This window comes from Oncorhynchus masou, unplaced genomic scaffold, assembly GCF_036934945.1.
Source record: "Oncorhynchus masou masou isolate Uvic2021 unplaced genomic scaffold, UVic_Omas_1.1 unplaced_scaffold_9677, whole genome shotgun sequence".
Classification (NCBI taxonomy): Eukaryota; Metazoa; Chordata; class Actinopteri; order Salmoniformes; family Salmonidae; genus Oncorhynchus; species Oncorhynchus masou.
This window is the reverse complement of record NW_027016181.1, coordinates 1-10,306: the sequence shown is the minus strand read 5'-3', so window position 1 is coordinate 10,306 and position 10,306 is coordinate 1. Positions and strand designations below refer to the sequence as shown.

Below are 10,306 nucleotides of genomic sequence, written 5' to 3'. Positions count from 1 at the left end.
CCTGCCCTACCCTGTGCTCTGACCTCTTCTCCCTCTTTCCCCTCTCTCTCCAGATGAAATCTCGCTTCTTGTGACGGCCGGCCGCCCAACAACCTGCCCGCTTGACCCTATCCCCTCCTCTCTTCTCCAGACCATTTCCGGAGACCTTCTCCCTTACCTCACCTCGCTCATCAACTCATCCCTGACCGCTGGCTACGTCCCTTCCGTCTTCAAGAGAGCGAGAGTTGCACCCCTTCTGAAAAAACCTACACTCGATCCCTCCGATGTCAACAACTACAGACCAGTATCCCTTCTTTCTTTTCTCTCCAAAACTCTTGAACGTGCCGCCCTTGGCCAGCTCTCCCGCTATCTCTCTCAGAATGACCTTCTTGATCCAAATCAGTCAGGTTTCAAGACTAGTCATTCAACTGAGACTGCTCTTCTCTGTATCACGGAGGCGCTCCGCACTGCTAAAGCTAACTCTCTCTCCTCTGCTCTCATCCTTCTAGACCTATCGGCTGCCTTCGATACTGTGAACCATCAGATCCTCCTCTCCACCCTCTCCGAGTTGGGCATCTCCGGCGCGGCCCACGCTTGGATTGCGTCCTACCTGACAGGTCGCTCCTACCAGGTGGCGTGGCGAGAATCTGTCTCCTCGCCACGCGCCTCACCACTGGTGTCCCCCAGGGCTCTGTTCTAGGCCCTCTCCTATTCTCGCTATACACCAAGTCACTTGGCTCTGTCATAACCTCACATGGTCTCTCCTATCATTGCTATGCAGACGACACACAATTAATCTTCTCCTTTCCCCCTTCTGATGACCAGGTGGCGAATCGCATCTCTGCATGTCTGGCAGACATATCAGTGTGGATGACGGATCACCACCTCAAGCTGAACCTCGGCAAGACGGAGCTGCTCTTCCTCCCGGGGAAGGACTGCCCGTTCCATGATCTCGCCATCACGGTTGACAACTCCATTGTGTCCTCCTCCCAGAGCGCTAAGAACCTTGGCGTGATCCTGGACAACACCCTGTCGTTCTCAACCAACATCATGGCGGTGGCCCGTTCCTGTAGGTTCATGCTCTACAACATCCGCAGAGTACGACCCTGCCTCACACAGGAAGCTGCGCAGGTCCTAATCCAGGCACTTGTCATCTCCTGTCTGGATTACTGCAACTCGCTGTTGGCTGGGCTCCCTGCCTGTGCCATTAAACCCCTACAACTCATCCAGGAACGCCGCAGCCCGTCTGGTGTTCAACCTTCCCCAAGTTCTCTCCGTCACCCCGCTCCTCCGCTCTCTCCACTGGCCAGTTGACTCGCATCGCTACAAGACCATGGTGCTTGCCTACGGAGCTGTGAGGGGAACCGGCACCGCAGTACACTCCAGGCTCTGATCCAGGCCCTACACCCAAGCAAGGGCACTGCGTTCATCCACCTCTGGCCTGCTCGCCTCCCTACCACTGAGGAAGTACAGTTCCGCTCAGCCCAGTCAAAACTGTTCGCTGCTCTGGCCCCCAATGGTGGAACAAACTCCCTCACGACGCCAGGACAGCGGAGTCAATCACCACCTTCCGGAGACACCTGAAACCCCACCTCTTCAAGGAATACCTAGGATAGGATAAGTAATCCTTCTCACCCCCCTCCCCCTTAATGATTTAGATGCACTATTGTAAAGTGGCTGTTCCACTGGATGTCAGAAGGTGAATTCACCAATTTGTAAGTCACTCTGGATAAGAGCGTCTGCTAAATGACTTAAATGTAAATGTAAAAAGACACATCCCGACCGCCAGCCAATCCCTCGGGTCCAAGACATCATGGACAGTTTAGGTGGTAATTCCTGGTTCTCTCTCTTAGATCAGGGGAAAGCGTATCACCAGGGGTTCATCTCTGATGAAAGCAGACCACTGACAGCATTTGTGACACCGTGGGGACTCTATGAGTGGATACGTATGCCATTCGGCCTCATGAACGCTCCTGCAGCTTTTCAGCGGTGTATGGAGGAGTGTTTGGAAGGGCTCCGGGATAACATCTGCATTCCGTATCTGGACGACACGCTAGTTTTCAGTAAAACATTCAACAGCCATGTGAATGATGTGCGAAAAGTTTTGCAGCGTCTCAGAGAGTATGGCATTACACTCAAACCAAGTAAGTGTGATCTCTTTAAACCCCAGGTCCGTTATTTGGGCAGAATAGTGTCTGCAGAGGGCAGCCGAGTTGACCCAGCCGATTTTGAAGCAGTAAGAGCATTGAAAGAAATCAGACCAGAGACTGTGGGCCAGCTCAGAAAAATGCTTGGTTTACTCAAATACTACAAACAAGTACATCAAAGACTTTTCTAGGAGTGCCAGCTGCCTGTATGACCTCCTGAAAGCAGATTCAGAGAAATTACCTGACCACCCACGGAAAACAAAAACAAAGAAAGTAAGTCATGTGGTGCCCTCAAACAAGCCAATCCTGTGGACTGACCAGCATCAACAGGCACTTGAACAGCTGATTGAGTGTTTGCTTCACCCACCAGTTTTAGGTTTCCCTGATTTCACTCAGCCATTTGTTGTACACACTGATGCGTCACACCAAGGCTTGGGAGCAGTTCTTTATCAAAAGCAAGAGGGGAAGCTTAGGGTCATTGCTTATGGCTCTCGAACCTTAACAGCAGCTGAGAAGAACTATCACTACCACTCGAGCAAGCTAGAATTTCTAGCTCTAAAATGGGCAATTACTGATAAGTTCCATGACTATTTGTACTATGCTCCGACCTTCACTGTATACAGCGATAACAACCCGCTCTGCTACATTCTGTCTACTGCAAAACTGAACGCAACCACTTCCAGGTGGGTTGCAGACTTGGCTGATTTCCACTTTACAATAAAGTACAGGCCAGGCAGAGAGAACGGTGATGCAGATGCTTTGTCAAGGATGCCACTGGATGTAGAGTCACTGATGAGAGAATGTTCTGAGGAGCTTCCACCAGACACCATCTCCGCCACGATACAAGCAGTTGAGGTACAGAAAGAGGCTGGTGTACCTTGGTCATTTTCAGCTGCATCTATGTCAGTATCAGCTGAAGGTGAGACAACCACTGCAACAACCAGCTCCATCCCAAAAGATGGGATAAGAGAAGCACAAGAATCTGATCCGGTCATCAGTCCTGTGCTCAATTTCAAACTGTCGGGTTCCAAACCGCCAGTTAAAGAGCAAAAGAATTTCAGTCCAAAGACAAAATGCCTATTCAGAGAATGGGACAAATTGACAATAGACAGTGATGGCATTCTGTACAGAATCACTACAGCCCGCAAGCAGTTAGTTTTACCAGAGCAGTACAAAGGTAAAGTGATGGAAGAGTTGCACAATAACATGGGACACCAAGGTACTGACCGCACTGTATCACTAGTACGTGACCGCTTCTTCTGGCCATATATGCAATCTGACATCGAGCACCATGTGACTAAAACTTGTAGCTGTGTCAAGCAGAAAAGCCAGCCCATGCAACAAGAGCTCCTCTGACAAACATTGTGACAACACAGCCATTTGAACTGGTATGTATTGACTTCCTTCATCTTGACAGATGCAAAGGGGGATATGAGTACATCCTCGTGATTGTTGATCATTTTACACGTTTCACTCAAGCCTACGCCACCACATCAAAGTCAGGTAAAACTGCTGCAAATCTCATCTTCAATGACTTTGCCCTGAAGTTTGGGTTCCGTCCCGCATCCACCATGACCAAGGGGAGAATTTGAAAATCAGTTGTTCCATCAGTTAAAGAAACTCAGTGGCATGGCTGGGTCCAGGACAACACCCTATCACCCGATGGGAAACGGTCAAGCGGAACGCATGAACAGAACATTGTTGCAAATGTTAAAGACACTAACTGAGACACAAAAGGCTAATTGGAAGGAGTCTCTGAACAAACTGGTTTATGCCTATAACTGCACCCGTTGCGAAGTGACTGGCTATTTACCATTTTATCTTCTGTTTGGGAGATCACCCAGGCTTCCAGTTGATATGCTCTTTGGATTGTGCACAGACGCAGGTTCCAGTAACCAGCGAGAATACGTGGAGAACTGGAAACGAGGGATGGAAGAAGCATACGCCATTGCAAATGAAAATGCTCAGAAAGCCACTGAAAGAAGTAAGAAGTACTATGACACTAAAGTTAGGAGTTCAGTGCTACAGCCTAGCGAGTTCTGATTAAAAATCTGACACCAAGAGGAGGACCAGGAAAACTCCGTAACTATTGGGAAGATACAATTCACACAGTGGTGAGACAAATGGGTTCAGACCTGCCGATTTATGAATTGAGACAAGAAAAGGGTAGGGGACGCTCCAGGGTCCTGCACAGAAACCTGCTCATGTCCTGTGACCACTTACCTTTTGAGACACAACCAAAAATGACCAAAGTGGACAAAAGTCAGAAAACGAGGAGACATCAGCCTACATCACAGCCTCTAGATTCTGATGAAGACAGTGGGGATGAATATGACCTTCATCATGAGCCACTACAGGTTCCCACATCTCCTACAGTACCTGAGGAGAGGAATGCTGAACCACCGAGAGAGTGGGAACACAGACCCCCAACAGTGAAACAGACAGTTGCAGTGCCAGTCCCTGATACGCTACCAGCACAGCCTCTTGTTGAAAAGCGGCTGGAGGAGACAACAACAGTTAAAGACCTGCCTGCTGAGGGGATTAACTCGCCTGCTGAAAATTTGCCTGATGATCGTCCACCAATTGCCTTTCCTTCATATACTGATGCTGCTGAACCTGAGGAACCAGCCTACCAGCTGCCACAAAGAGAGAGACACCCTCCAAGACGTATCACCTATGACCGGCTTGGTATTCCTTCTCCTGCTACAGTATACAGCCACAGCCACAGTTGTTCCCTGTCTACTCTGCACCAGGACTGGTTCCATGGCTACCATCACTACAGCAATGTTACTTTCAGCCACCTTACATGTATGGGTTTCAGCAAACATGAGGCTACAGAGTTGACATGTTTGGCCATGGACTACTGTCTGATTTCACAGACTGTCAAAAGAGACCATTTGCAGACTATGCATATAGATCATTAAAATTGATGGACTGTTGATCAATAGTATGAGAAAATACTGCTTATGTTATATAGCTGGTCAACAGATATGGACTGTGAAAATAACTTGTTAGTTATATTTGAACTGTGACCCTTGACCTCTGCTCAAGTACTACCTTACAGAAGAGGATTTTCTAGGTCCAGTGCATACGGACTGTTGAAGAAGACAATGTTGGTAATGTTGGGACAACATTTATTTTGTCGGGGAGAGTGTGACAGGTTAAAGGAAATATTCATAGCCTGTTGTACATTAAAAAGTATTAGTAAATTCATAGTATGTGAGGATCTTAAAACATCTAAGGTTAAAAAGATGCATTCAGTATTAGTTGATAGAGATTGATAACATTCATATAATTGTGTTAAAGTTCAAATCTGTCAAAGTGTACGAATTGTGAGAGTAATGTGTAAACGTTATATTGATTACTTTATTTTGTAGTGCCTAACAGTGTTAACCTGTGATCTACGAAATGCTCTTAATCTATGAGCCGGAGATCGATTGCTCTGGTCTCCACCCATATTCCTGGGGAAAATCGCGGTCTTTTCTCATTACACTAAACGTTGAATTGAGAATACAACACCGTATCACTCTCGTGATTATTTCTCCCCTGTTTTCAGGTACTTTATTGATGATAAAAATAGTAATTTAAATGTTATAACTCGCTAACATGTCAAGAGTGTTTAAGGTGTGTCTTAGTAACGTCTTGAGGAAGTTAGAGTTAAGTTTGAAGAGAGTAATATTAGCCCTGCTCGATTGAAGTGAAGAATAGCATCGTACTGAGAGTAGCTGTCATCTTATGTCGATTGTGAATGAACATGTGCGTTCTTAATAAGATATTTTGCTGTGTTATTTGTATAATGGGTTTTCTGTTGTTTTGTAATGTGTTACTTTTGTGAAATGATTACACTAAACGTTGAATTGAGAATACAACACCGTATCACTCTCGTGATTATTTCTCCCCTGTTTTCAGGGGCGTAACACAAGTCAGTTAAGAACTATAACATTTTCCGTCAAGATAGAACTGCCAAAGGGGGAGGAGTTGCAGTCTACTGCAGAGATAGCCTGCAAAGTAATGTCATACTTTCCAGGTCCATACCCAAACAGTTCGAACTACTAATTTTAAAAATTACTCTCGCCAGAAATGTCTCTCACTGTTGCCGCCTGCTACCGACCCCCCCTCACCTCCCAGCTGTGCCCTGCACACCATTTGTAAATTGATCGCCCTCCATCTAGCTTCAGAGTTTGTTCTGTTAGGTGACCTAAACTGGGATATGCTTGAGTCCTACAATCTAAGCTAGATGCACACAATCTCACACAAATCATCAAGGAACCTACCAAGTATAACCCTAGATCTGTAAACAAGGGCACCCTCATAGACTTTATCCTGACCAACTGGCCCTCCAAATACACCTCCGCTGTCTTCAACCAGGATCTCAGTGATCACTGCCTCATTGCCTGTATCCGCTACGGGTCCGCAGTCAAACGACCACCCCTCATAACTGTCAAACGCTCCCTAAAACACTTCTGCGAGCAGGCCTTTCTAATCGACCTGGCCCGGTTATCCTGCAAGGATATTGACCTCATCCCGTCAGTTGAGGATGCCTGGTCATTCTTTAAAAGTAACTTCCTCACCATCTTAGATAAGCATGCTCTGTTCAAAAAATGCAGAACTAAGAACAGATATAGCCCTTGGTTCACTCCAGACCTGACTGCCCTCGACCAGCACAAAAACATCCTGTGGCGGACTACAATAGCATCGAATAATCCCCGCGATATGCCACTGTTCAGGGAAATCAGGAACCAATACACACAATCAATCAGGAAAGGAAAGCAAAAGCCAGCTTTTACAAGCACAAATTTGCATCCTGTAGCTCTAACTCCAAAAAGTTTTGGGACACTGTAAAGTCCATGGAGAACAAGAGCACCTCCTCCCAGCTGCCCACTGCATTGAGGCTAGGTAAACACGGTCACCACCGATAAATCCATGATAATCGAAAACTTCAACAAGCATTTCTCAACGGCTGGCCATGCCTTCCTATATATATATATCCCATTTAGCAGACGCTTTTGTCCAAAGCGACTTACAAGTCGGCTGGGGCCACTACTTTTGCATATGGGTGGCCCCAGCGGGAATCGAACCCACGACGCTTGGCGTTGTAAGCGCCATGCTCTACCGACTGAGCCACACAGGACTAATAATCACCTCATGGCTACTCCAACCTCGGCCAACAGCTCCGCCCCCTTGAACTTTGCGACCTTTTGCCACATTTCAGGCTTCAAACATAAAGATATAAAACTGTATTTTTTTGTGAAGAATCAACAACAACTGGGACACAATCATGAAGTGGAACGACATTTATTGGATATTTCAAATCAAAAACGGAAATATTGGGCGTGCAAAATTATTCAGCCCCCTTAAGTTAATACTTTGTAGCACCACCTTTTGCTGCGATTACAGCTGTAAGTCGCTTGGGGTATGTCTCTATCAGTTTTGCACATCGAGAGACTGACATTTTTTCCCATTCCTCCTTGCAAAACAGTTCGAGCTCAGTGAGGTTGGATGGAGAGCATTTGTGAACAGCAGTTTTCAGTTCTTTCCACAGATTCTCGATTGGATTCAGGTCTGGACTTTGACTTGGCCATTCTAACACCTGGATATGTTTATTTTTGAACCATTCCATTGTAGATTTTGCTTTATGTTTTGGATCATTGTCTTGTTGGAAGACACATCTCCGTCCCAGTCTCAGGTCTTTTGCAGACTCCATCAGGTTTTCTTCCAGAATGGTCCTGTATTTGGCTCCATCCATCTTCCCATCAATTTTAACCATCTTCCCTGTCCCTGCTGAAGAAAAGCAGGCCCAAACCATGATGCTGCCACCACCATGTTTGAGAGTGGGTATGGTATTGTCAGGGTGATGAGCTGTGTTGCTTTTACGCCAAACATAACGTTTTGCATTGCAATTTTGGTTTCATCTGACCAGAGCACCTTCTTCCACATGTGTCTCCCAGGTGGCTTGTGGCAAACTTTAAATGACACTTTTTATGGATATCTTTAAGAAATGGCTTTCTTCTTGCCACTCTTCCATAAAGGCCAGATTTGTGCAATATACGACTGATTGTTGTCCTATGGACCGAGTCTCCCAACTCAGCTGTAGATCTCTGCAGTTCATCCAGAGTGATCATGGGCCTCTTGGCTGCATCTCTGATCAGTCTTCTCCTTGTATGAGCTGAAGGTTTAGAGGGACGGCCAGGTCTTGGTAGATTTGCATTGGTCTGATACTCCTTCCATTTCAATATTATCGCTTGCACAGTGCTCCTTGGGATGTTTAAAGCTTGGGAAATTTAAAGCTTGGCTTAAACTTCTTCACAACAGTATCTCGGACCTGCCTGGTGTGTTCCTTGTTCTTCATGATGCTCTCTGCGCTTTTAACGGACCTCTGAGACTATCACAGTGCAGGTGCATTTATACGGAGACTTGATTACACACAGGTGGATTGTATGTATCATCATTAGTCATTTAGGTCAACATTGGATCATTCAGAGATCCTCACTGAACATCTGGAGAGAGTTTGCTGCACTGAAAGTAAAGGGGCTGAATAATTTTGCACACCCAATTTTTCAGTATTTGATTTGTTAAAAAAGTTTGAAATATCCAATAAATGTCGTTTCACTTCATGACTGTGTCCCACTTGTTGTTGATTCTTCACAAACAAATACAGTTTTATATCTTTGTTTGAAGCCTGAAATGTGGCACAAGGTCGCAAAGTTCAAGGGGGCCAAATACTTTCGCAAGGCACTGTATATCAATGATGTTGCTCTTGATGCGGGTGATTCCTTGATACACCTCTACGCAGACGACACCATTCTGTAGAATTCTGGCCCTTCCTTGGACACTGTGCTATCTTACCTCCAAACGAGCTTCAATGCCATACAACACTCCTTCCATGGCCTCCAACTGCTCTTAAACTCAAGTAAAACCAAATGCATGCTTTTCAACCGTTCGCTGCCTGCACCCGCACGCCCGACTAGCATCACCACCCTGGATGGTTCCAACCTAGAATATGTGGACATATATAAGTACCTAGGTGTCAGGCTAGACTATAAACTCTCCTTCCAGACTCATATCAAACATCTCCAATCTAAAATCAAATCTAGAGTCGGCTTTCTATTCCACATCAAAGCCTCCTTCACTCATGCCGACCAAACTTACCCTAGTTAAACTGACTATCCTACCAATCCTCGACTTCAGCGATGTCATCTACAAAATAGCTTCCAATACTCTACTCAGCAAACTGGACGCAGTTTATCACAGTGCCATCCGTTTTGTTACTAAAGCACCTTATACCACCCACCACTGCGACCTGTATGCTCTAGTCAGCTGGCCCTGGCTACACATTCGTCGCCAGACCCACTGGCTCCAGGTCATCTACAAGTCCATGCTAGGTAACGCTCCGCCTTATCTCAGTTCACTGGTCATGATGGCAACACTAACCCGTAGCACGCGCTCCAGCAGGTGTATCTCACTGATCATCCCTAAAGCCAACACCTCATTTGGCCGCCTTTCCTTCCAGTTCTCTGCTGCCTGTGACTGGAACGAATTGCAAAAATCGCTGAAGTTGGAGACTTTTATCTCCCTCACCAACTTCAAACATCTGCTATCTGAGCAGCTAACCGATCGCTGCAGCTGTACATAGTCTATCGGTAAATAGCCCACCCAATTTACCTACCTCATCCCCATACTGTTTATATTTATTTACTTTTCTGCTCTTTTGCACACCGGTATCTCTACCTGCACATGACCATCTGATAATTTATTATTCCAGTGTTAATCTGCAAAATTGTAATTATTCGCCTACCTCCTCATGCCTTTTGCACACAATGTATATAGACTCTTTTTTTTCTACTGTGTTATTGACTTGTTTATTGTTTACTCCATGTGTAACTCTGTGTTGTTGTCTGTTCACACTGCTATGCTTTATCTTGGCCAGGTCGCAGTTGTAAATGAGAACTTGTTCTCAACTAGCCTACCTGGTTAAATAAAGGTGAAAAAAAGAAATCCTGGAGCGCAGTATGGGCCTTGATAAGATCTTTGAGTTAGGCTGCAGATTCTGAACAAACTCTCTGAACGGTTCATGTTCTACAACATCAAATGGTTAGAGCCCTTGGACCACATACTTCATCACAGCTTTGTCGATTTTTTGAAACACTTTCTTCAGCAATGTGCTCTGCTTGATGGTGGAG

The 10,306-nt window shown here is 45.8% G+C and overlaps 1 non-coding gene across 1 annotated transcript; it reads right to left on the bottom strand.

The window, feature by feature from the left end:
- Window positions 1-7,183: 7,183 nt before the first annotated feature.
- Window positions 7,184-7,259, bottom strand: trnav-uac (transfer RNA valine (anticodon UAC)). Its single transcript has one exon. It is a non-coding gene; the product is annotated as a tRNA-Val (tRNA).
- Window positions 7,260-10,306: the final 3,047 nt, after the last annotated feature.